The sequence below is a fragment of the Heteronotia binoei genome, chromosome 9 (assembly GCF_032191835.1).
Source record: "Heteronotia binoei isolate CCM8104 ecotype False Entrance Well chromosome 9, APGP_CSIRO_Hbin_v1, whole genome shotgun sequence".
In the NCBI taxonomy this organism is placed as follows: domain Eukaryota; kingdom Metazoa; phylum Chordata; class Lepidosauria; order Squamata; family Gekkonidae; genus Heteronotia; species Heteronotia binoei.
Window position 1 is genome coordinate 109,638,638 of NC_083231.1, and position 27,814 is coordinate 109,666,451.

The 27,814-nt window shown below is 47.5% G+C and overlaps 1 protein-coding gene and 1 non-coding gene across 2 annotated transcripts in view; both read right to left on the minus strand.

Annotated features, from left to right (window-relative positions):
- The window catches only part of SHROOM3 (shroom family member 3), a 340,442-nt gene that overhangs the window by 184,319 nt on the left and 128,309 nt on the right, over positions 1–27,814 (minus strand). The gene's annotated exons all lie outside the window — the stretch shown is intronic.
- Positions 10,821–10,887, minus strand: TRNAT-UGU (transfer RNA threonine (anticodon UGU)). Its single transcript has one exon. It is a non-coding gene; the product is annotated as a tRNA-Thr (tRNA).

Below are 27,814 nucleotides of genomic sequence, written 5' to 3' on the forward strand. Positions count from 1 at the left end.
CCCGCCCAAGTAGGCTTTGTTCGCCTGGGGCTCTCCTGGGCCACTCCTCCCCACCCGGCCAACAGGCCAGCAAGTCACCCGCCACCCAAAATCACATAAGAAGTGGAGAAAGGGTGGTGTGGGCTTCTCCAGGGGTTAATGAGGGCTGCTGGGGGTGTGGCAAAGCTCTTGGTGGCTGGCTGGCTGCTCACTCTCCTAATCCAGGGATTGTTATGCAGCTGCACCTCCTATTCAGTGGACATGGTAGCTGGGGAGGAAGAGGGGGAGGGGAACCCTCAGAAAGGTTCAGGAGCTGTGCTCCTGTGAGCTCCTGCTGAATCTGAAGCCTGGGTACCTTCAAGACTGAGACATTTCATTTTCTAGTCCTTACGTGGCCAGAGGAGGGCTGTTGACCCAAAGGAGGACATGTCAGTTGCGAAGGACTCTCCTTTAAAAACAGGTTTCCCGATAGATATTGCCAAGCTTCTTTCAGCGACCCAATTAAAGCATCACTCATCTTTCTGATATGCCCATTATTTAAAGGGCTTCGGCTGACTGCTTTGGCTGGAAAAGAAAAGCCCGTAAACTTCATATTTAAGCAGCGGCTGCCAGGGAGGGGAAAGCCAGGTAGGAGGCAGGTAATCAGACCTGCTGCATAACTTTTCCATGAAGTACCTGACTTACAGAGCCATCCTCAGCAGAGTTCCCGTTTTCTATGCCGCTGACTTCGATAGACTCAGAAAAGTGAGTCTTGGGATGACATTCATCCTTTAGGATACTGAAATCCGCTAGCACAATCCTATCCCACTGAAATAAATTCAGGGATGGAGCCCTGCGGCGCAGAGTGGTAAAGCTGCAGTACTGCAGTCCAAGCTCTGCTCACGACCTGAGTTCAATCCTGTGGGAAGCTGGGTTCAGGTAGCTGGCTCAAGGTTGACTCAGCCTTCCATCCTTCCGAGGACGGCAGAATGAGTCCCCAGCTTGCTGGGGGTAAAGGGTAGATGGCTGGGGAAGGCAATGGTAAACCACCCAGTGATGCGACGTCACCCCAGAGTCAGAAACAACTGGTGCTTGCACAAGGGACTACCTTTACCTTTTTACTCTGAAGAAGAGGAAGAGTTGGTTTTATACCCTGTTTTTCACTATCTGAAGAAGAGGCTGAAGAAGAGGAAGGGTTGGTTTTATACCTTGTTTTTTACTACCCGAAGAAGAGGCTGAAGAATTGGAAGGGTTGGTTTTATACCCTGTTTTTGTTACTGTTTAGATGTACTTTTAGCAGAGTAGCGTGGAGAGAACCACAAATAAACAGCCAGGCAGACGTTTTAGTTTAAGAATAAAAGTAGTTTACTTTTCTATGAGGAAAGGGTTAACTGGGATTTCTAGAAAACAAAATAAGGATTCATTTTCCCAAACTCTAACTGCATGGAGATCTAAGGGTTGAACACAAAGGGCAATAAATTGACCAAATGGTTTCCCTTAGACCACCTTCCAAATATATGGATTAGCCTATTAGGGCTCTCCTTCAACGGTCACTATGCATATTGACACCTAGCCTTGGAGGGAAGTACATGCACACATTCTCATTGGCTCGAACTACTCACTGGCTAAACATCAGCATGCATATACAAACATTTAATTAACTCATGACAACAGGAAGTGAAATGGCATCAGAAACCCAACAGTTTTTAACTACCCGAAGAAGAGGCTGAAGAAGAGGAAGAGTTGGTTTTATATCCTGTTTTTCACTATCTGAAGAAGGGTTGGTTTTATACCCTGTTTTTCACTACCTGAAGGAGTCTCCAGTGGCTTACAATTTATACCCTTCTCTTCACTCCCTGAAGGAGTCTCGAGAGGCTTATGATCACCTTCCCTTCCTCTCCCCGCAACAGGCATCTCAGTGAAGCAAGTGGGATGAGAGAGCTCTGAGAGAACCCGGACTGGCCCAAGGTCACCCAGCTGGCTTCATGTGCAGGAGGAGCGGGGAATCAAACCTGGTTCTCCATATTAGAGTCTGCCGCTCTTAACCACTACACCACGCTGGTTGGGACATACTTGGAGACTTGCGGGGTGGAGGGTGGGGTTATGGCAGGGGAGGGAGTATAAAGCCACAGAGTCCTCCCTCCAAAACTGCCATTTTCTCCAGGGGAATTGCTCTTTGTAATCTGGAGATTGGTTGAAATTCCAGGAGCTCTCCAGGTCCCACTTGGAGACTGGCAACCCTACGATGCGAGCTCCACCTGAGCATAGCTGTGCTTGTGTGCAGCTCCCGTTTGTTTCAACGGAGGCTGCACAGAAGGATTTCTCTGAGGAATGTGTCCTTCTTCGCTTAATTAATTAATTAATTACTTTGTGCCCTGTCTTTCTCCCCATTGGAGACCCAAAGCAGCTTAGAATAATAGAATCATGGAATCATAGAGTTGGAAGGGGCCATACAGACCATCTAGTCCAGGAGTGGCCAAACTTGCTTAATGTAAGAGCAGCATAGAATAAACATCAGATGTTTGAGGGCAGGCAGGCAGGAAGGAAGGAAAATAGATGAGGGAGGGAAGGAAGAGAAAGGTGGAAAGAAAGCAACTTTAAATGCATCCCCCAAGCTGCCAGTTGACTTGGAGAAGTGATTTAAAGAGAGAAGTGCTCTCTCAAAGCTGGCCAATTGGAGGGACGGTGGCTCAGTGGTAGAGCATCTGCTTGGGAAGCAGAAGGACCCAGGTTCAATCCCTGGCATCTCCAAAAAAGGGTCCAGGCAAATAGGTGTGAAAAACCTCAGCTGGACCCTGGAGAGCCGCTGCCAAATACTGACTTTGATGGACCAAGGGTCTGATTCAGTATAAGGCAGCTTCATATGTTCATATGTTCAATGGGATGGTGGTGGCTTCAAGAGCCACACAATATGTGTGAAAGAGCCACATGTGGCTCCCGAGCCGCAGTTTGGCCACCCCTGATCTAGTCCAACCCTCTGCTCCATGCAGGATCAGCCTAAAGCATCTCCGACAAATAATCTTCCGGCCGCATTTTGAAGACTGTCAATGAAGGGGAGCTCACCCACCTTCCTAGGCAGTTGGTTCCACCTCTGAACTACTCTGACCGTAAAAAAGTTTTTTTCCTAATATCCAGTCGGTACCTTTCTGCTTGTCATTTGAGCCCATTAATTTGGGTCCTTTCCTTGGCTGCCGAGTGGAACAGCTCCTTGCCCTCTTCTCAATGACAGCCGTTCAAATATTTCAAGAGGGCAATCATGCCCCCTCTCGGTCTCCTCTTCTCCAGACTGATCATTCCCAAGCTTACGCTGTTCTGCTCATCTCCATGTTATCCTCACAACGACCCTCTGAGGTAGAGTCAGCTGAGAGCGTGTGACCGGCCCAAGCTCACCCAGTGAGCTTCCGTGGCAGGAGTGGAGATTCGAACCTGGAGCCTTCCAGATACTTGTCTGACATTCTTAGCCACCACACCACATGGCTCTTTGTGCTTATCGGACCAAATGAAGCTCACCTCCGTCGCTTGTTACCCTTGCTTCTCCTGCTCGCCTTTATTAATCATTGCTTCTCCCTTCCCTGTTCTACCTTGGGTGTCTCTCAATTATCAAAATATGCACTGTCTGCACGTGTCTTTTTTTTTTTGCTGATGTTACCCTGCGTCAGGGGCTAGGCCCAGGGCCTGAAGGCAAGCACGTATCAACCAGGGAAGCTGAGGATGACAAGCTGCCAAGTTTATTGGCAGGTAAACAAGCATAGGAAGTCTAAGGGCGTCTCAGGATCTACCATGAAGATAGATTCAGGTGCGTAGCTGTGGGGGTCTGAAGCAGCAGGACAAATTTGGACTCCAGGGGCACCTTTAAAGCCAAGGAAGTTCTATTCACAGGAAAGCTGATACCTTGAATAAAAGTTGTTATTCTGTGACTTTAGTGTAGGATATCATCTTGGGGACAGGACTAAACCAGGATTAAAGGTCTAGTGTGAAATTGGTCACGGTCTTAAAGGTAACGCTGGACTTTGTTCTGCTGTTTCAGACCAACACGGCTCATAAAAGGGAAAATGAGATGGCCCTCTCATGTCCTTGTGGATCTCCCACTTGTTTATACACACCTTCTCTGATGGAAGATTTATTGTCCATGTTAGTTTTTCTTGAGTTTTGTCATGTTTCTCTACTATGGAATGTTGAGAAAAGCAGCATATACGTATTTTTTTTTGCAAATAAATAGATAAAACATCAGTGGCTATTAGCTGTAAGGTACAGATGGAATACTCTGGGGCAGTGATGCTCTGTATCCTTGGTGCTTGGGGGGCAACAGTGGGAGGGCTTCTGGAGTTCTGGCCCCACTGGTGGACCTCCTGATGGCACCTGGTTTTGCGCCACTGTGTGACATGGAGTGTTGGACTGGATGGGCCACTGGCTTGATCCAACAGAGCTTCTCTTGTGTTCTTAATGGCCCCTTTTGGCTAAAAAGGTAAAGGTAGTCCCCTGTGCAAGCACCAATCGTTTCCAACTCTGGGGTGACGGTGCATCGCGACATTTTCACAGCAGACTTATTTACGGAGTGGTTTGCCATTGCCTTCCCCAGTCATCTAAACTTTCCCCCCAGCAAGCTGGGTACTTCTTTTACCAACTTCAGAAGGATGGAAGGGAGGGACCAGGAGTTTTTTTTGAGCAGGAACGCACAGGAATGCGGTTGCAGCTGCCTTGGCACCAGGGGTGTGGCCTAATATGCAAATGAGTTCATGTTGGGGCTTTTTTGTAGAGGACTGATTAAAGGAAATGCAAAAGCAACAGAACACAGAACGGGGTTATGTGGTTAAGAGGTTTGCTGAAGCAATACATCAGTATGTGTGTGGGGGGGACTGTTGGTTCATGTCCTAATGCTCCATGATTGACATTTTGTTAAAAAAAATGGAAATCCTCACCTTGTTGCACTAGCCCAGCCACAAGAAACACCACTTCAAGGAGAGCCGGCACTCGTTCAGGAGGATGTTGGGTTACGGCTGAGCCGAAGACTGATTTATGTGTGATTTATTAAAGGAAGTGGCTGCTGCCCTTTTGGAAGGGGTTCTGCTTCCTCCTCCTCCCACAGTCGGCCCTTTCTTGCCCAGAGGACGCATGTTTTGTTTTGCTGGAAGCGTTCCTCTTCATTACTTCCTGATTCCCCTCCCTCGGGTCCACAGCATACCAGGTTTCATGGTTTCATATCCATGGCCAGAGAGGATGAGTGGAGACAAGAACACTAAAGGACTAAACGGAAAGCAGGGCAAGGCTCGCTGAACACACCATATCCAGTGGTGGAGCGATCGCTCTCTCTCTCTCCTCTTTCCTTCTGCCTCCCTCTTCCTTCACTTTTCCCCTCTGCGAATCACCATCAGGTTATAACGTGGTCCAGTTAGTAGGGTTGCCTTTCGCCAGTTGGGCAGGAGAAAGGTAAAAACCTCCGCGAAAGACCAGCCTCAAATTATATACAAAACTTAACTGTGCTTTATAAATATAAAATAGGGTTGCTAAGTAGAATTTAAGAAATATCTGGGGACTTTGGGGGTGGAGCCAAGAGACTTTGGGGGGTGGAGCCAGGAGATATTAGGGGTGGAGCCAAGATCAAGGCTGTGACAAGAATAATTGAACTCCAAAGGGAGTTCTGGGCATCAAATTTAAAGGGACGGCACACCTTTTCAATTCCTTCCTTCCATAGGAAATAATGAAGGTTAGGGGCACCTTCTTTTGGGGCTCATAGAATTGGACCCCCTGGTCCAATCCTTTTGAAACTTGGGGGATATTTTGGGGAGAGGCGCTAGATGCTGTACTGAAAATTTGGTGCCTCTACCTCAAAAAACAGCTCCCTCGCAGAGCCCCAGATACCCGCGGATCAATTCTCCATGATTTTCTATGGGAATAAATCTCCCTAGGGAATAACAGAGTTCCCAGCAGACATTTCCCTCCCCTCCCCCCGCTTTCTGACGACCCTGAAGCGGGGGGAGGGCCTCCAAACTGGGGGATCCCCTGCCCCCACCCGGGGATTGGCAACCCTAATAGAAAACAATATAGAAATATCAAGGGAAATTAATCACAAAAAGGAACACCAGCTATGCCCTCACCCCCGAGTCTCACAGAAGGCGAATCGATGCCAATATATCCAAAAGAAGAATCCAGGCAATGGCAAAGGCAGATTCTTTTGAGTCCAACGCTCCAATGGGCCTTCAAACATGCAAGATAGAATGGTCTGGTGCAGCCAGGTGCATATAGAACGCGACAGGGTTGTACTTGATCCCCTGTTTCACATAAGAGCTTCTACGAGCTTTGCAATGCTATTATACGTTTTACAAAAGAGCAGAGCTTCAGAATTCTTAGCAATGGCTGGGGACAAGGGATCCCCCGGTTTGGAGGCCCTCCCCCCACTTCAGGGTAATCAGAAAGCAGGTGGGAAATGTCTGCTGGGCACTCCATTATTCCCTATGGAGACCAATTCCCATAGGGTATAACGGAAAACTGATCCATGGATATCTGGGGTTCTTCAGGGGGGCTGTTTTTTGAGATAGAGGCATAAAATTTGCAGCATAGCATCCAGTGTCTCTCCTCAAAACACCTTCTAAGTTTCAAAAGGATTGGTCCAGGGGATCCAATTCTATGAGCCCCCCAAAAAGATGCTCCATCCTTCATTATTTCCAGTGGAGGGAAGGCATTTAAAAGGTGTGCGGTCCCTTTAAATGTCATGGCCAGAACTCCCTTTGGAGTTCAATCATGCTTGTTACAACCTTGCCCCTAACTCCACCTCCAAAGTCTCCTTGCTCCACCCCCAAAATCCCCAGATATTTCTTGAATTGGACCTGGCAACCCTAATTATACCCCATGGAAACAAGTTCCCATAGAGTATAGTGGAGAAATGATCTGTGGGTGTCTGGGGCTCTGGAGGGGCTGTTTTTGAGGTAGAGGCACTAAATTTTCAGCATAGCATCTTCAGCCTCTCCTCTAAACACTCCTCAAGTTTCAAAAATATTGGACCCGGGGGTCGAGTTCTAATAGCCCCAGAAGACATTCAGCCCTTTTAAATGTGAGGGCCAGAAGTCCCTTCGGAGTTCAATCATGCTTGTCACAACTTTGCTCCTGGCTCCACCCCCAAAGTCTCCTGGCTCCGCCCCCAGATATTTCTTGAGTGGGACCTGGCAACCCTAGAGTTGGCAACCCTAGATGAATCTTATTCGTTGGCTGAAAATAGGTTTGCCAATCTCTAGGTGGGGGCTGCTGGTCTCTCAAAATTACCAGCACTCTCCAGGCAACAGAGATCAGTTCCCCCAGAGAAAATGGCTGCTTTGGAGGGTGGACTGTGTGGCATTGTACCCTGCTGAGGCCCTTCCCCTCCCCAAACCCCACCCCTTTCCCAGATCCACCCTGTAAATCTCCAGGTATTTTCCAGCACAGACCTGACAACCCTAACTCTATGGTATACCACAGAATCTAGAGAAACAGAAGTCCCTCCCCAGGTATTGGCCCTAAATCTCCAGGAATTTCTCAACCTGGACTTGGCAACCGTGACTGAAAACAATTGAATCGGCTCCCACACAAACATGTTTTGAATCAAGGCCTCATTCAACTTGAATCCCAACATCCTGGTTTGACATGTTTGTAGATGGGCAATTAAGATTTGGAAATAATTCCCATTCGCTTCCAATTACCAATGAATGGAATTTAGGACACTTTAAATCTCCTGTTTTAATTGTTGATAGGTTTTCATTCAAGCCGTTTTTAAAACTGATTCCAATGCTTTCCGTGTTCAGTTTTCAGAGGCAACTGCCTGCCCTACTAGTTTGATTTTTTTTTTAAAGCAGATTGTACATTCAAATATAAATAATTAATGAACAAGTAAACAAATTACCTTATGTAACATCATCTGTCATATTTTCATTGTCCCAAGGACACTGAAGCTGAGGAGTAGGATCTTGTTCATAGCTGTGGTTGCCAACCTCCCAGTGGGACCTGGAGATCTCCAGGAATCACAACGGATCTCCAGATTAGAGGTTAGCTCCCTTGAAGTAAATGGCTGCTTTGGATCATGTCCTCTGTGTTATAATACCCTACTGAGGCCTCTCTCCTCAAACCCTGCCCTCTGTAGGCTCCATCCCCAAATATTAGGTAGGGTTGCCACTGTTGAGGCAGGGGACTCTTAAAGCACACGTGGAGCGATGACATCACCCAGAAGTGGCATCATCATGCTGAGGATGCTCTAGGATTCGTGGTAAAACTCTATGGTACCATAGAGTTTTACCACGAATCCTAGAGCGTCCCCATGCTTGGCACAATGACATCACTTCTGGGTGACGTCATTGTGCAGAGCATGTCGTGTGACAATGGGGCTCTTTGGGGGCAGGGATTCCCCCAGTGGCCTGCTCTGTGCTCGGGGGGGTTGTCCCCCCCAAAAAAAATTGGGGGATTCCTCGCCCCTGGCGGGAGCTTGGCACCCCTAGCTTTAGGGTGGAACAAGAATTTAATCTCTACCATCCTCTAATAAACCTAATATACCATCCTCTCCCTTCAGTTTCTCTTGGTGTCCCACTGGCATCTGACGAAGAGAGCTGTTTTTCTCGAAAGCTTGTGCTACAATAAAATTTGTTGGTCTTAAAGGTGCTACTGGACTCTTCACTATTTTGCAGCAACAGACTAACATGGCTAACTCTGGATCGATGATCAATTCCTCTGTTACGGTTTGAGTGAAGTTTAATGGACTACAGAAGCGCTATTCCCTAGCAAGCATTTAATTAATTCACTCATTTAGCCCTTGCCTTAATGACCTACCATTTCTCTAGGAATTATTGGGGGAGGGGGGAATATGTGTGTGTGTGTGTGTGTGGATGAATCCAATATCTGCTTTCATTTAACCACTCAATGCTATGCACACACATTCTAAAGAAAATTCCAATAATTTCAGTTATTTCAGTGAAAAGGAATCCCTATCAACTATTCCCAAATCACTCTTAAGCCAAACACAGACATCAGCCCTGCCAACCTCCAGCTGGGGCCTAGAGATCTCCCAAATTACAACTGATCTCCAGGCGACATAGATCGCTTCCCCTGGAGGTTGCTTTAGTGCAGGTGTCCCCAACCCCCAGGCCGTGAACCAGTACTGGTCCGTGGCCTGTTAGCAACCGGGCTGTGAGTTGTACAATTATTTCATTATATATTACAATGTAGTAGTAATAATAATAATAAGACGACAACATTGGATTTGTATCTTGCCCTCCACTCCAAATTTCAGAGTCTCTGAGTGGCTCACAATCTCCTTTACTTTCCTCTTCCACAACAGACGCTCTGTAAGGTGGATGGGGCTGAAAGAGCTCTGACAGAAGCTGCCTTTTCAAGGACAACTCTGCAAGAGCTATGGCTGACCCAAGACCATTCCAGCAGCCGCAAGTGGAAGAGTGGGGAATCAAACCCAGTTCTTCCAGATAAGAGCCTGCGCACTTAACCACCATGCCAAACTAATAGAAATAAAGTGCACAATTGTATCAGCCAAAAAACATCACTCCCCGCCACAGTCCCTGGAAAAATTGTCTTCCACAAAACCAGTCCCTGGTGCCAAAAAGGTTTGGGACCACTGGTTTAGTGGATGGGCTGTATCAAATTACAACCTGTTCCCTCCCAAACCCCAACTTCCCCAAGTGCCACCCCTAGATCTCCAGGAATTTCCTAGCCTGGAGTTGGCAACCTGAACTGCCATCTCTGAATCCAATTACTGACCGTGGCTTTGCCCTCCAGCAGGCCAGGAAAGTCAGGACGCAGGGCAGGCTGGAAGGCATGGTGAATATGACCAGGTCTCCAAACTGCAATCCTGCTTGGTGCTAACATCAGCGCTGTTGCTGATTAGTCCAGTAAGGGAAGACGTTCGCACTCCAAGAAGAGAAAATATCCAAGCTGTGCATCGAGCTGCCCTTTTTCCACGAGTGATGTCGAGGCAGTTCTGAGTCTAGCCAAATTGCTCTGTACATGCAGCCTCAGCATCGCTCTAGGCCGCTGGGGCAGAGACGAGGCCAAGAAAACAATTAGAATGATTAAGAGAGGGGCAGGGAAGTATTTGAGGAAGTCTGCAGTGATTGGGCGCTCATATGACTTCACTGAGAACGCCTGGGCTTTCACCACTGGGAAATCACAACACTTATCTAGCTCTGTGATGATAGACCTCTTCATCTTCCCATCTTGATCTTCTAGGGCTGCCAAACATGACCTATTTATTTAATGCAGGGGTGGCCAAACTGTGGCTCAGGAGCAACGTGTGTTTTTTTCACACATATTGTGTGGCTCCTGAAGCCCCCAACGACCCATCAGCCAGCTTGGAGAAGGAATTTCTCTCTTTAAATCATTCCTCCAAGCCAAACCAGCCAGCGGCTGGGAGAATGCATTTAAAGTTAAAGTTGCTTTCTTTCCACCTCTCCCTCCCTCCACCCATTTTCCTTCCCTTCCTGCCTGCTCTCAAACATCCGACATTCATTTATTTATTTTATTGGATCCGTATCCCGCCCTTCCCGCCGAAGCAGGCTCAGGGCGGCTCACATCAATAAAAACATTTATAATATGGAACATTAACCATTAAAACACTGAACAATATAAACAATTCAAACACAATAAAACAGTTTGGTGCTAATGTCTTGTGTCTCTCAGACATCTGATGTTTATTCTATGTGGCTCTTACGTTAAGCAAGTTTGGCCATCCCCGATTTAATGCTATTGCTGTTATTGAGAATGGACATATGAAGCTGCCTTATACTGAATCAGATCCTCGGTCCATCAAAGCCAGTATTGTCTACTCAGACTGGCAGCAGCTCTCCAGGGTCTCAAGCTGAGGTTTTTCACACCTATTTGCCTGGACCCTTTTTTGGAGATGCCAGGGATTGAACCTGGGACCTTCTGCTTACAAAGCGGATGCTCTACCACTGAGCCACCGTCCCTCCCCTGATCCTCTTTCCGCTGAGCAGCAGTGTGGGCAACTGGAAGAGGACTCAGTTAATTCCCACAGTGGACAGACGGAGGAAGTGCCTACAAGGAGGTTTTCTTCCCTCTCACGTAACGCTAGAACTCACGGAAATCCCAATGAAATGGTTGGGAAATAGATTCAGGGCAGACTAAAGAAAATACTTCTTTACTCAAGAAGTCATTAAACGGTGGGAATTCACCGCCAGAGGAGCCAGTGATGGCCATGAACATAGATGGCTTCAGGAGGGGGTTAGAGAAGCTGGGTTGCATGAGGTGTTGCAAGTGAAAGACTCTATGCTGTCTCTTAGCCTCCGACTGCAGAGGCAGACTACAAGAGAGTCGAGCGATAGATAGGCTAGAACAGAGGTCCCCAACCCCCGGTCCGTGGACCAGTACCAGTCCGTGGCTTGTTAGCAACTGGGCCTATTTCATTATATATTACAATGTAGTAATAATAAGAACAAGACGACACTGGATTTATATCCCACCCTCCACTCCAAATCTCAGCGTCTCAGAGCCGCTCACAATCTCCTTTGCCTTCCTCCCCCACAACAGACAACCTGGCCGTTTTCCCACTGACTTTACTCCGGAGCGACGTCCCTCTTCACCGCGCAGCGTCTGCACGGATTTCCCACCAACTGCTGGGCACAACCAGGAAGAGCCGCGGCTTTTGCGTCGCAGATGTAAACTGGTTTTTAGCGGTTTACATCTGCGACGCAAAAGCCGCGGCACTTCCCGGTTGTGCACAGCAGTTGGTGGGAAATCCGCACAGACGCTGCACGATGAAGAGGGACGTCGTTCCGGAGTAAGGTCAGTGGGAAAACGGCCCCTGTGAGATGGGTGAGGCTGAGAGAGCTCTCCCAGAAGCTGTCCTTTCAAGGACAACCTCTGTGAGAGCTATGGCTGACCCAAGGCCATTCCAGCAGCTGCAAGTGGAGGAGTGGGGAAACGAACCTGGTTCTCCCAGATCTCTGCACATTTAACAATTACACCAAACTAAATAAATAAAGTGCACAATTATGTCAAGCCAAAACCATCACCCCCCCCCCCCCCCCCCCCGTCCATGGAAAAACTGTCTTCCACAAAATCGATCCCTGGTGCCAAAAAGGTTGGGGACCGCTGGGCTAGAACACTAAATGTCCTTTCCTTTTCTCTCTGATCCCCTTGAAGTGGGAAATGTCCCGACTCCAGTCGGGGCCTGGATTTGCCCCACCTTCCAGCCTCCCATGCACCTGGCCCATCGGAGCTATGGGAGGCCCAGCCTATAAAGGAGGGAAAGGAGGCGGCCATAGATTACCTTGCTGGCTGGATCTTGCCAGCTTCAGGCCACCTGGCGCACCATTAGCCTGACCCTGGGTGCAGGACAACTCTGCGAGAGCCAGCCCAAGGCCATTCCAGCAGCTGCAAGTGGAGGAGTGGGGAGTCAAACCTGTTTCTCCCAGATAAGAGTCCACACACTTAACCACTCCACCAAACTGGCTCTCCAGTTATTAACGTTATTATTTTTACTCAAAATGCAAACACACTTAAAACATTAACACTCTTACGGTATTTCCTTACAGTATCTGCCTGATGCCCGCTGGGCCAGCATAGAGGGACATCATACACAGCCTCTGCCATCCGGCAATGAATGTCATGACCAGTCGCTTGTGGCTGATCATTTATTTTTATTTACTTACTTCAGATTTCTGTCCCGCCCTCTCCACAAGCGGGCTCAGGGTGGCTATCAATCATTAAAACGACAATTTTAAATTACAGAATTAAAATAATAAAACCTAGCCATTAAAATTACATTTGTGGCGCTACTTCAAACTTTTAATATAGGCGGTTTTAATGTAAGAGCCTTGGATGGGCTGGGCTGGTTCCGGCTCGTGGGCTGCATGTTTGATATCCCTCCAACCTTCTGAAGCTGTCACTCGCTCTATGGAAATGGATTCTTCTTACTCTCAAGATCAGTTGTAGTTCTGGGAGAACTCCAGGTACCCCCTGGACTTTGGCAACCCTACCCCCTCACTCACACACCACTTAGAAGAAGAGAACCATAGATTTATATCCCGCCCTTCTCTCTGAATCAGAGTCTCAGAACAGCTTACAATCTCCTTTATCTTCTTCCCCCACAACAGACACCCTGTGAGGTGGGTGGGGCTGAGAGGGCTCCCCCAGAAGCTGCCCATTCAAGGATAACCTCTGCAAGAGCTATGACTGACCCAAGGCCATTCCAGCAGCTGCACGTGGAGGAGTGGGGAATCAAACTGGGTTCTCCCAGATAAGAGTCCGCACACTTAACCACTACACCGAACTGGCTCTAGTCCTCTTTTTTAAAAAACAGGTCACTCTTCTGATGTTTGCACGACTCAGGCAGATCTGATATCAAATTTAATTTGGCTCTAAATATGACTTAGCTGTAGGGTTGCCAGCCTCCAGGTGGGACTTGGAGATCTCCCGCGTTTACAACTGGTCTCCAGCTGGCAGAGATCGGCTCCCCTGGAGGAAACGGCTGCTTTGGAGGGTGGACTCCGTGGCATTGTACCATGCTGAGGCCCTCCCCCTCCCCAAACCACACTCTCTCCCAGATCCGCCCCCAAAGTCTCCAGGTATTCTCCAACACAGACCAGGCAACCCTACAGTGACGGCCCACCTGTTCCCCTGTCCCTTCCATCAGATAATGTTACTCTTTCAGCACCAAATCCATCATGTTCAATGTAGTAAGCTCTAAGTCATGCAGGTTGAACATATGCTTTACCCAGGAGACCCTCCTGTCTCCTGAATCACCAACGCAATGCTGTCACCTCCCTCCTGAAATCCAAATAATGTTATTTATGCGGAATACTTTTGTACCCGCCATCTCTTGTAATCCCCAGGACGATGAACGAGAATTCACTAAGAACGAAGGTATCACATTAAAAGAATAAAATGACAAGAACATCGGCTCTCCCCGCCCCCAAAATCACAGTCAGAAGTTTTGAATGAGAAAAGTTTTCACAACCTTTCCAAAATAGGACGTCCCAAAGCAGCTTGCCCTATGACAGCGAAGGAACGCTTTCCCTCCAACCGTCAAATATGGTAGAATTTATTTATTTATTTATTTATTTATTTACTTACTTACTTTCTATTTATATCCCGCCCATGTCAAACGGACTCAGGGTGGCTAACAATCATAATAAAATCAACATCTCAATTGCAGGTATAAAACAATAAGACATACACAACTTACAATTTAAAACAATGCATTGGTACTAAACAGCAGGAGTGGCCAACGGTAGCTCTCCAGATGTTTTTTTGCCTACAACTCCCATCAGCCCCAGCCAGCATGGCCAATGGCTGGGGCTGATGGGAGTTGTAGGCAAAGAACATCTGGAGAGCTACCGTTGGCCACCCCTGCTAAACGGAATATATAATTTATCTGTTGGTGGTTCTTCAGGTGGAATCGCTCAGCAGCATAAAAGCAGCAGCCTCCTCCCCCAGTTGTTATAGGCCTGTTTAAAAAGTTCAGTTTTACAAGCCCTGCAGAACTGGGAGAGATCCCACAGGGCTCTTACGGCCTCCGGGAGAGCATTCCACAGCATTGGTGCTGCCACTGAGAAGGCCCTGGCCCATGTAGAGCCCAGTCTGGCCTCCTTTGGTCCGGGAATGGACAATAGATTTTGAGTTCCCGAACGCAGCGCTCTCTGGGGAACATATGGGGAAAGGTGCTCCCTTAGATAGGCAGGTCCTCGGTCATATAGGGCTTTAAAGGTCAATACCAGCACTTTGAAACGGACTCGGTACACAATAGGCAGCCAGCAGCTCTTTCAGCACTGCTATGTTACCTTTTGTTAGGCTTGCCAACCTCCAGGTGGGTGCCTGGCAAAACACGAAGCTCCAGTGTAAAGGCTGAGTAACCACAAAGTAACACACTGTAAATACTTGCTTAAATAAGCGTGTAAATTTACACGCTCATACATTCAACAATCACCACGTACATATACCAAAGCCATAATATACACATTCAATTACAATCAACTATCCAGAAGTCCATACGGAAGGCTCTGGTCAATATCCGAAATTTAGATAGATTTGGAGCTTGACTTAAATGAGTAATGGCTCATCGGGTGATGACACGCCTCCCGGATATTGATGTGTTTCAAGAGGCTCTCCCTTAGAATCACAGACTATGAGTTGGAAGGGACCTCCAGGGTCATCTAGTCCAACCCCCTGCACAATGCAGGAAACTCACAAACACCTCCCCCTAAATCCACAGGATCTTCATTGCTGTCAGATTGCCATCTAGCCTCTGTTTAGAAACCTCCAAGGAAGGAGAGCCCACCACCTCCCCAGGAAGCCTGTTCCACTGAGGAACCACTCTGTCAGGAAGGTCACAGAATCATAGAGTTGGAAGGGACCACCAGGGTCATCTAGCCCAACCCCCTGCACAATCCAGGAAACTCACAAATACCTCCCCCCAAATTCACAGGATCTTCATTGCTGTCAGATGGCCATCTAGCCTCTGTGTAAAAACCTCCAAGGAAGGAGAGCCCACCACCTCCCGAGGAAGTCTGTTCCACTGAGGAACCACTCTGTCAGGAAGGTCAGAGAATCATAGAGTTGGAAGGGACCTCCAGGGTCATCTAGTCCAACTCCCTGCACAATGCAGGAAACTCACAAACACCTCCCCCTAAATTCACAGGATCTTCATCGCTGTCAGATGGTCATCTAGCCTCTGTTTAAAAACCTCCAAGGAAGGAGAGCCCACCACCTCCTGCGGAAGCCTGTTCCACTGAGGAACCACTCTGTCAGGAAGGCCACAGAATCATAGAGTTAGAAGGGACCTCCAGGGTCATCTAGTCCAACCCCCTGCACAATGCAGGAAACTCACAAATACCTCCCCCTAAATTCACAGGATCTTCATTGCTGTCAGATGGCCAGCTAGCCTCTGTGTAAAAACCTCCAAGGAAGGAGAGCCCACCACCTCCCGAGGAAGTCTGTTCCACTGAGGAACCACTCTGTCAGGAAGGTCACAGAATCATAGAGTTGGAAGGGACCTCCAGGGTCATCTAGTCCAACCCCCTGCACAATGCAGGAAACTCACAAACACCTCCTCCTAAATTCACAGGATCTTCATTGCTGTCAGATGGCCATCTAGCCTCTGTTTAAAAACCTCCAAGGAAGGAGAGCCCACCACCTCCCGAGGAAGCCTGTTCCACTGAGGAACCGCTCTAACGGTCAGGAAGTTCTTCCAAATGATTTCAGAACCACTGCTCAAAAGAGAATTCCTCCAAGGCATTAGTCCAACTGGTGATACAGGCAGCGTAGGTTCTCAGCCTCCAGCTGGAGCCTTGAAATTTCCTGGTATTACAATTGATCTCCAGCTAACAGAGATCAGTTCCCCTGGAGACAATGGTTGCTATGCAGGTGAACACTACTGCATTATACCCGCCCCCCCCCCAGGCCCTTCCCTTCCCCCAACCCCTCCATCCCCAGGCTCCACATCCAAAATCTCCAGGTATTTCCCAACCCAGTGCTGGCAACCCTACCTTCTCTGGACACCTTCTTTTAGCTGCTTTCTACTGTGGCACCCTTTCCCCTGCTTCTTCTTCCAGTTCATTATCATCTCCCTTGGATATCGCTGGGATTTCCCGTGCCACCATCAAAGAAACGGTGAGGAGCCCGGTTGCTGCTCTCTGCCTGTCAACTCCAAAAATGATTCTCTCACATGGCAGCTGTAATTAGAGCCTCCAAAGGAATCACAGTTCCCAGAGCCGAAGAGAAGGGGGAGGATTTTAATTACACTGTTGATGCCACTCTGCCAAACTTGTTCGTCTTTCAGAGACACCCTTGCTTATGAACCGCCGTGGCGACCAAACTCTGCCTTGCGTTCCAAAACGGGCACCACAAAATTGGTGCTTTAATTCATTTCCTCAGCGACTGAATCTTGAAGATTAGAATTTCGAGTCCAACTTCAATCGGGCCAACTTTGCTTTCCCATAGCTTTGTAAACAGCTACTCTACTCCTCAAATTAAATAATGGGTATGCCTGAATTTGCCCTGGGTAGCCCAGGCTAACCCAGCTTTATCAAGTCCCCTGGTTGGGACTCGGACCCAAGGAAGTCTATGTTCAAAGGTGGAAAACCACCTCTGCTCCTCCCTTGTGTTGAAAACTCTACAGGGTTACCAAGACTTGGCTGCCTGCTGGAATGGCCTTGGGCCAGCCATAGCTTTCACAAGAGTTGTCCTTGAAAGGGCAGCTGCTGTGAGAGCTCTCTCAGCCCCACCTACCTCACAGGGTGTCTGTTGTGGGGGAAGAAGATAAAGGAGATTGTAAGTCGCTATGAGACTCTGGTTCAGAGAGAAGGGCAGGGTATAAATCTGCGGTCTTCTTCTTCTTGTAGCTAATAGCCACTCATGGACCACTGCTCAACAGCTGTCTCCCAGATATTCCATGTTGTGTATGTGGACTAATGTTATATATTACTAGTGTTTCTGCCTGGCTCATTGGAACCTCTAGGACTGAGCTTGGGGACTCAGGAACAATGGGTAGTAGGATCCAAATCCCTGTTGCCCTGCTCCAATCACAGGCCCCCTGCTGGTTTGAATGATCCAATGGCACCCTAGCGCGGGAACCTTGACCTTTATATAGTTGGCCCCATTGGCCCAGTTCTCCAGACTTCTAGTCCAGCCATTGCCCTGCTGTAACTAATAAAGAGAGCTATGATCACTGCAACCGTGTCTCTTCCTTGCATTGAACCCACTATACAGGGGTGGCCAATGGCAGCTCTCCAGATGTTTTTTGCCTACAACTCCCATCAGCCCCAGCCAACATGGCCAATGGCTGGGGCTGATGGGAGCTGTAGGCAAAAACATCTGGAGAGCTGCCGTTGGCCACCCCTGCACTATACTATATTCCTTGAGCTGCCTTCCAAACTGGTATGACTCTCCATGAACTCAGGACAGCTTTGCAGAAGAAGAAGATGATGATGATATTGGATTTATATCCCACCCTCCACTCCGAAGAGTCTCAGAGCGGTTCACAATCTCCTTTACCTTCCTCCCCCACAACAGAGACCCTGTGAGGTGGGTGGGGCTGGAGAGGGTTCTCACATCAGCTAGCCTTTCAAGGACAACCTCTGCCAGAGCTATGGCTGACCCAAGGCCATGCTAGCAGGTGCAAGTGGAGGAGTGGGGAATCAAACCCGGTTCTCCCAGATAAGAGTCCGCTCACTGAACCACTACACCAAACTGGCTCTCCAATGCATCAGTACAAAGTACGGTAGGAAGTGTAAGTTCTTCGCACTTTCTGCTCCTTGGCTTCTCTGTCATGTCTGAGAGAGGATCTTTGCCTCTCCCCACTCCGGCAAATGTTGTTAGCATCATGTGCAGAGAGAGAGAGATGCTCTTCCAGGAGCAAACAAATGTTTCCAATAAATGGGGCTGCAGGATCATGGCATGGAGTAATCAAACTAAAAGCGATGGAGATTTAAATTTATTGCCATATAAAACCAGGGCAGAGCAAGGGGTGAGCATGTTGACCAAGCAATGGCTTTGTAACTGGAGCGCATCCGAGAAATGCCCACCGTTTTACATGGCAATAAAACAAGGATGTAATTGCTTTTGATGCCGTGACCACTTTGTGTGGGCTTGCTGCCCACATTTATTGCATGATGCAATAAAGGGAGTTAGTTCTGAATGGCCAGTTTTTATCAGGGTGTCATAGGAAAAGGAAAAGAACTATACCAGGGATGGCCAAACTTGTTTAACTTAAGAGCCATGTAGAATAAACACCAGGTGTTTGAGAGCCACAAGACACGAATGTCAGATGTTTGAGAGCTGCAGGACAGGGAGGGAGAGAGGAAGGAAGGAAAATAGATTGGCGGGGGAGAGGTGGAAAGAAAGCAACTTTAACTTTTGATGCATTCTCCAAGCCACTGGCTGTCTTGGCTTGGGGAAGTGATTTAAAGAGAGAAATGCCTTCTCTAAGCTGGCTGATGGGGCAGCGTGGAGCCTGAGAGCTGCGCAATATGTGCGAGAGAGCCAAAGTTTGACCACCCCTGAACTATACTATTGTAGAAACCATTGCAAGTGCAGGTCACCTCTTTTCATGGGAGAACTATCAGTGACTTTCCAGTTTTTCTTCCTTCACTTTTTCTGATCTTGAAGGCCCAGGCTAGCTGGATTGCACCAGATCTCAGAAGCTAAACTAAGGTTTACTTTCTCTTTCGACCTATCTTTCCTTGCAAGGTCACCGTGATGATAAAACAGTAGAAGGGAGAACCTTTTACCTCTTAAAGGAAGGGCAGAATTATATATGTGTGTGTGTGTGTGTGTGTGTGTATATATATATATATATATATATATGTGTGTGTGTGTGTGTGTGTGTGTGCGCGCCCCTTGCTCTCTCAACTGAGCCTGCCTCACAAGGATGTTATGACTATGCAACACAAAGCCATGCATTTTTGGATAGGTAAAATAAATGAATTCGGCACGGGATTTAGCACGAGGCTAGATGGCCATCTGACAGCAATGCTGATTCTGTGAACTTAGGCAGACCATGAGATGGAAGGCAGGAAGGGTTGCATCGTTTATTTATTATTTATTTATTACATTCAATTTATATCCCCCCCCCCTCTCCGCAAGCGGACTCAGGGCGGCTCACAACATTATATAATACAATCAGTCCAATAAAACATATAAAACCATAATTTACTTATTTCAGTTTTAAAATCATTCTATGGCTCTGTTTCAGTACAATATAGGTGGTATTGACTTCTCGACTGTGATCACCAGCTTTCTATAAAATGTCCGGTGGCAGCCCTTTTTCAATCAACAGCAAAAGCCTGCTTAAACAATTCGGTCTTACAGGCCCTGCAGAATGCAGACAAATCCCGCAGGGCCCTTATGGCTTCTGGGAGGGTGTTCCAAAGTTCTGGTGCTGCCACCGAAAAAGCCCTAGATCTCGTTACACACAACCTGGCTTCTTTTGGCCCAGGGGCGGACAACAGATTTTTTGTCCCTGATCGCAGTGCTCTCTGGGGGATATATGGGGAAATGCGGTCCCTGACCAGAAAGGGCTTTAAAGGTTAATACCAACACCCTGAAGCGAACTCGGAACACAACAGGCAACCAGTGCAGCTCTCTCAGCACTGGCTGAATGTGCTCCCATCGCGGCAGCCCCATTAACAGCATCAGTGCTGAGTTCTCGTGGACTTTCTTACATGCCCAGGAAAATGCTGATTGCCACTTTGGGGTCAGGAAGCAATTTTCTCCAGACCAGTTTGGCCAGGGATCCTGGAGGTTTTTTGCCATCTTCTGGGCTTGGAGCAGGGGTCACTGGGGGTGGGGTGAATTTTCTGCATTGTGTAAAGGGTTGGGATAGATGGCCCTGGAGGTTCCTTGAACATATGAACATATGAAGCTGCCTTATAATGAATCGGACCCTCAGTCCATCAAAGTCAGTATTGTCTACTCAGACTGGCAGCGGCTCTCTAGGGTCTCAAGCTGAGGTTTTTCGCACCTATTTGCCTGGACCCTTTTGAGCTGGAGATGCCAGGGATTGAACCTGGAACCTTCTGCTTACCAAGCAGATGCTCTACCACTGAGCCACCGCCCCTTCCCGATCTATGATTTTTTATTTTATTTTAGCCTCACACAGAACACCCTTATTCTCAAGACTCAGGGCCAGCAATAATTTCTGTGTCTCGTCCTTATATGTTAAAATATTGCCTATGCTTGGCAAACTACTACAGGTTGATAGAACTTGGACTCTGGAGGGATTGTTAAATTTCACACTCAAAGATGTTTTCCTGTATTGTGCATATTTTGAATTCCTCCTGAGCTCCGCCATACGCCCAAGGTGAGAGCTTAGACGGGCATTATACCTTCAATATTGATTAGAATCTGTGGACGGGATCAAAGCGATCCCAAGCTGCTGAAGTTTAAAGGGGCATTAATTCTCTCAAAATATCTTGTCACTGAACTCTTTTTCATCTCTCTTCTACTTATTAAAGCAATAACGTCTCGCCACATGGCAAAGGATTCCCAAAGGATTAGTAAACAGTTGGGTTTAATATATCTTCGGCCATCATCCCGTTTCACTTAGAAGGCTGTTAATCTCCCCTCAAATGCTTTCTGCCTTGATCATGAGGATTTGTGAAAATCACACCCCAAATCCCCACCTGGTTTCAAAGGTACAGAGTTTTATTTATGTCGAGTATTTCTAAGCTGCCTTTCCACTCAAATGGGGTCAAGACGGTGAACATCTCACCTCAATGTTAAAAACGCGGAGGCATAATTAGATTTTGGAACTATGCAAGTCAACGAGGGTTGCCAACCTCCAGGTGGGGCCTGGGGATTTCCTGCAATCATAAGTAACGTGCAGACAGAGATCAGCCCCCTTGTAGAAACTTTGCAAAATAGCATTTCAGCATCAAATCAGACCGATAAATACAACTGCTGAAATGATGGGAGCACAATGAGTCCCCAAATATTATATAAACATTTTACACAGTTTTTAATCTATATATAGTAACAATATTTATTTGACCATTATTCACTTCCATGCAATAACAGAACACAGTCCCATGAAAAATCCTCACTTCCTCTTCTTGAAAAAAGAATGACAGTCCCTTCTCTGTCCCCTGACTGGGGGGTTCAATTCTATGACCTCCAGAAGAAGGTGCCCCTATCCTTCATTATTTCCAAATGGAGGGAAGGCATTTAAAAGGTGTGTGGCCCCTTTAAATGTGATGGCCAGAACTCCCTTTGGAGTTCAGTTATGCTTGTCACAACCTTGCTCCTGGCTCCACCCCCAAAGGCTCCTGGCTCCACCCCCAAAGTCCCCAGATATTTCTTGAATTGGACCTGGCAACCGTAGTTGGCAGACACCATGGCAACCACAGAGGGGACCCCTGCCCTAGAATTTGCACACACTCTGAGGAACAATCTGATTCTTTCTGAAGAGTAGCTCCCCACAGTGGATCCTTTCAGAAACTCTCCTGAAGCTTGGGGAGAGCTGATTCAGCTTCCTAGAACAGAACTGGCGAGTGTTTCCACAGGGTGTACACAGACCTGTTTGGTTTTACGGTGTGTTGATTTTTATGGTATGTTGTTCAGCAAGTTTGCTCAGATGCTGCCATCATTTGCGAGAGGAGTTGGCTAAACGTCACTTCCAGTGTCCCATCTGCATCTCTGAATGGAGTGCCTCCCCATATCTGCCATAGACACCATCTTCTAGTGATCCCTAGGCCTAAGACTCCTGTCTGGCTTCGACGAGGGCCAGGGCCTTTTCGGTCTGGGCCCCTAGCTGGTGGGATGAGCTCCTGCTGGAGATCTGGGCCCTGTGGGACCTATCCAAATTCTGCAGGGCCTGTAAGACGGAGCTCTTTTACTTGATCCAGCGGGCACCCTATGAAGCCATCGCTTCCCCAGCACCCAGCACCTTACCATCAAGGTGCGCAACATATGTGTTGAAAGCTTTCAGCCTACACGGTGTTGTGTGGTTTGTTGTACTGACTACTGCTCTCGAATTTGATTTGATATTTTTGTGGTGATGATGGGTGTTTTTACACTGACAGTTTGTGACTCTCTATCACCGCACTGGAAACTCACCTTTTACATCACCTAACGTTCTCACAACTGTTTTGCATCGTTGCTGCCCGAAGCATCTACATTTGTTTCGGTGAGATGAGTTCTGGTGCTGCTGCTACAACGTTTTTCTCAAAACTAGTTTTGATCCGGTCACTTCTCTGAAGGCATTTCAAACTTGTATTGTAGAAGTTTTCATGCGTTTTAAAAGACTCCTCCAAAAGCCACAGGGTGCAGTAATTTGCATGAGAACTGACAGCATTTGAAATTTTTACATATCATTGCTTGCCTCATCTCGTAATTTAAATTGGTATTGTTTTTGCAGTGTTGACACCATTTCCAGTTTGGAGAGCCAGTTTGGTGTAGTGGTTAAGTGTGCCGACTCTTATCTGGGAGAGCCGGGTTTGATTCCCCACTCCTCCACTTGCACCTGCTAGCATGGCCTTGGGTCAGCCATAGCTCTGGCAGAAGTTGTCCTTGAAAGGGCAGCTGCTGTGAGAGCCCTCTCCAGCCCCACCCACCTCACAGGGTGTCTGTTGTGGGGAAGGAAGGGAAAGGAGATTGTGAGCCGCTCTGAGACTCTTCGGAGTGGAGGGCGGAATATAAATCCAATATCATCTTCTTCTTCTTCTTCTTCTTCTTCTTCTTCTTCTTCTTCTTCTTCTTCTTCTTCTTCTTCTTCTTCTTCTTCTTCTTCTTCTTCTTCTTCTTCTTCTTCTTCCAAGCAATCATATACCTTTAACTAAGCACTGGTATTCCGTCTGCCCTCTGATCAGAGACACCCTCCCCCCCTAAATTTAAACACTTTCAGCAGGAAATATAGAAGTTTGGCTACGCAAAACGAGCGCAGCAAATCCACCAATGTAAAAGGAAAATAATTAAAGCAGAACGGTGGCAGGCAATTTGAAGACTCTAAAACTCTGGATCAATCTGAATGTAAAAACACCCAATGTTTTGAAGTGATTCGTTTTAATGTTGTTTTAATGTTGTAAGTTGCACCGAGCCCGCTTGCGGGATAGGCCAGGGTATAAATTGCAAAATTAAATTAAATAGGGTTGCCAATCTCCAGGTGGGGGCAGGGGATCACCCGGTTTGGAGGCCTCCCCCCCCCGCTTCAGGCTCCACCCCCAAAGTCTCCTGGCTCCACACCAAAGTCCCCAGATACTTCTTGAGTCAGACCTGGCAACCCTAATCTGCCAGCGCTAACAGTACCTGCCTACACCTGTTTCATTATGAGTAAGGCCTGCGGACAAACCTTTGATAAAAGAACTACTTCTTCATCCAAAGGGTAATTAACAAATGGAATTCACTGCCACAGGAGGTGGAGGTGGCTACAAGCATAGACAGCTTCAAGAGGGGACTGGATAAGCTTATCCAATACGTCACAGCGTATTGTTGGAACTCTCTGTCTGGGGCAGTGATGCTCTGTATTCTTGGTGCTTGGGAGACCATAGTGGGAGGACTTCTAGTGTCCTGGCCCCACTGATGGACCTCCTGATGGCACCTGGGTTTTTCTGGCCACTGTGTGACACAGAAAGTTGGACTAGATGGGCCATCGGCCTGATCCAACATGGCTTCTCTTATGTTCTTACGTCAGATGTTTCCCTGTACATATTTACAAGACAAAAGGCATAGGTTATGTCTGCACCAGCAGGGTTTTCTTCTTTTCAATGTATCCCAAACAGAGCCGTAGGTATGATTCATTAAAAAAAAAATCAAATGTATCCATTCAGTGGACCATAAAACACAATACCACAATGAGGCTGATTACCCCCTATTATTCCTTTTCCCTTCGTATTGTGTGCTAAATTCTGTATCATGGAAGCTTGGATCTTGCAGTTTATAACTGCGGAAAGATAATGCATGTATAAAGTTGCAACTGACTTCCAGTGACCCCCAGCAAGAGGTTTTCAAGGCATGTGAGAAGCAGAGGTGGCTTTCCATTGCCTTCCTCCCCAGAGTCTTCCATAGTGGTCTCCCTTCTATGTATTACAAGCAGACCTCGGATTCAGCGGGAGCTCACAGGAACGCAGCTCCTGCACCCCTCTGACAGTTCCACCTCCTCCTTCCCACCTTGTCCACTGAATAGTATGTGCAGCTGCATAACAATCCCGGGATGAGCTCCACCACCTTTCCCCCCCTACAAAATGACCCTTGATTGCAAGGGTTGCCAACTCTGGGTTGGGAGACTCCTGGAGATATGGGGGGATGGTTCCTAGAGAGGGTGGGGTTTGGGATGGGGAGGTACCTCAGTGGTCTATAATGCCATAGAGTCTGCCCTCCAAAGCAGCCATTTTCTCCAGGGGAATGATCTCTGTCATCTGGAGTTCAGATGCAATTCTGGGAGATCTCCACCTCCCACCTGGGTACCGACCCTGCTTAGCTTCCAAAATCTAATGAGATCAGGCTATACCAGAGGTGGCCAAACTTACTTAATGTGCCCCAGAGAGCACTGCGTTCAGGATCCCAGAATCTTTTAAAGATTCCCTGTACCGAAGGATGCCCGATTAACTGCCACCAGGAGCAGGGCTTTCTCTGTAGCAGCTCCCACATGGTGGAACGAGCTCCCCGGGAACACTGGAGCCCTGCGGGACCTACCACAGTTCCGCAGGGCTTGCAAGATTGACCTTTTTCGCATGGCATTCAGCAACTAAAAGGGGGATAGCTGCTAAGCCAAAGGATTGACAAGATCGGCCGACACCACTGTACCAGCATTGCATGCACCACGATCACCAAAGATTTGTTGGGGCTGCCTTTGTACCGAACCCGGAGGCTGCAGCTGGTGCAGAATGCAGCAGCTAGACTGTTGTTGGGGCTTCCTAAATGGGAGCACATACAGCCTGGACTGCGCAAACTGCACTGGCTGCCAGTTATATACCGGGTTCGTTACAAAGTACTGGTCATTACCTTTAAAGCTCTATATGGTCGAGGACCTGTCTACCTTAGGGATCGTCTCTCCCCATATGAACCCCAGAGAGCACTGAGGTCAGCCGGGAAAAACTTGTTGACTATTCCCGGACCGAGAGAGGTGAAGCTGCAAAGTACCCGTAACCGGGCCTTCTCCTCTATAGCCCCGAGCCTATGGAACCAACTTCCAGAGGAAATGTGGGCCCTGCGGGACCTTGAACAGTTCCGCAGGGCCTGCAAGACCTTCCTCTTCCAACTGGCTTTCGCTGATGAAAAAGGAAACTGCTAAGGAAAACCGCCATCACAAAAAGCAAACATAGCATTAGCACTTTTACTAATTTAATTTAACTTAATTTTAAAACTTAAATCAGAATTTTAATTAAAATGTTCATAATGTTTAAATGTAATTTTATTTATTTCTGTATAACTAAGACTTGAATTATGCTGTTAGCCGCCCTGAGCCTGCTCCGGCGGGGAGGGCGGGATACAAATAAAATTTTGTTGTTGTTGTTAAGATCTGTAATTTTATTGATTCTATTGCATACTACTGTTTTAATGTTTTACATTTTGTTGTTTTTATCGGTTGTTAGCCGTCCTGAGCCCATAATGGGGAGGGCGGGATATAAATCAAATAAATAAATATGTAAAAGTCACATAGAATAAATGTTAGATGTTTGAGAGCCACAAGACAAGGAAGGGAGGGAGGGAGGGAGAGAGGGAGGAAGGAAGGAAAGAAGGAAATAGAGAGAAAGGTGGAAAGAAAGCAACTTCAACTTTAAATGCATTATCCAAGCTGCCAGCTGGCTTGGCTTAGAGAAGTGATTTAGAGAAACAAATGCCTTCTCCAAGTTGGCCAACAGGGCGGTGGGGGCTGAGAGCCACACAGTATGTACGAAAAAGCCACGTGTGGCCCCCAAGCCGCAGTTTGCCATTCCTGTGAGGACTCTATGGCATTATACCCCACTAAGCTCTCCACACTCCCCTGGAGGTTGGCAGTTCTAGTTCCCTGACTTTTTTTTCTTCCTTATCCAGCAGCGTCTGTCCCTCCAGGGAAATCGCTGTCCTCCTCCTCCTCTTTCCTGTCTCCCCAAAAAAAAAAGCTAGGAGTCAGAAAGAAACTCAGACTTTAAAGCAGAATTTGCGTACAGACTGGCCAGGATTAATGACAGCGGTATCAAAACACAGGCTCTGGGAAGCTGCGTCTAGTAGGTTTCCTGCGGATTCATAAAAGGGACTTGCGGTGGCTGTTCAGAAGCTTGCGTGGCTTGCTTGTCAACCTCCCCAAATACCTGTTGATCCTCTGAGTCAAATTTTATGAGCAACCATCAGCAGATCCTGTGACCCAAATACAAAGCAGACTTGTACTGAGTCAGGTATTCTGCTGCATCTCGGCAAGTAACAGGTGTTCTAATTTGCACACAGGTAGTTCAGAACTAGAGTGTCCAGGTACCCCCCTGGCCACTGGCAGGGGAAAGGGGGGTTGGGTTGCCAGATCCAAGCCTTTCTGAGCGGTTGCCAGATTGAAATATTACGGAGACTTCTTGTCCCATGGGAACACTCTATACAAGTTTTTAGTCTTCGTCGACTTATGAAATTTCAGCAAATCCCACGCCTGACAAAACGACTGAAATAGGAAGCACGTGTTAATGGCCCTGCCGTCGCAGCCTATTCGGGATTTAACAAGTTTGGACTTCATACTGTGAATGGACGAACTTTTGAGAATGGACTTGCAATGACATTTTCTATAACTTGTACTGTTTTGCATATAATCGGCTTGGATGCCTGTTCTAATACAATTCTAACACAGTCTGATACAATGCGTTTGTAGTAATTTTGGTCACAGTTACCTTTTTAAGGTTTGGATTTGATTGCAATCTCTAGTGACCTCTCTCTGATATTCGGTGATTCCCACCTGGAGGTTGGCATCTCTATGAAGAAAGAGGAGGAGGAGAAGAAGAAGAAGAGGAAGACCGTAGATTTATATCCCGCCCTTCTCTCTGAATCCTGCATAAACCGTGTTTTAGCTGCCTCCACAGGAATGAGAAACTAGCTGGCACAAAAGGACCAAGGTTGCTGTAACCTTTTCCAGAGGGGGCATTTGTATCCCTAACATATACAGTTCAGGTCATTTTGCCATCATAATACAAGGCTGGGGTGGTTAAGGGTGCAGACTCTTATCTGGGAGAACCGGGTTTGATTCCCCACTCCTCTACTTGCACCTGCTGGAATGGCCTTGGGTCAGCCATAGCTCTCTTATCTGGGAGAACTGGATTTGGTTCCCCACTCCGCCACTTGTACCTGCTGGAATGGCCTTGGGTCAGCCAGAGCTCTCTTATCTGGGAGAACTGGGTTTGATTCCCCACTCCTCCACCTGCACCTGCTGGAATGGCCTTGGGTCAGCCATAGCTCTCTTATCTGGGAGAACTGGATTTGG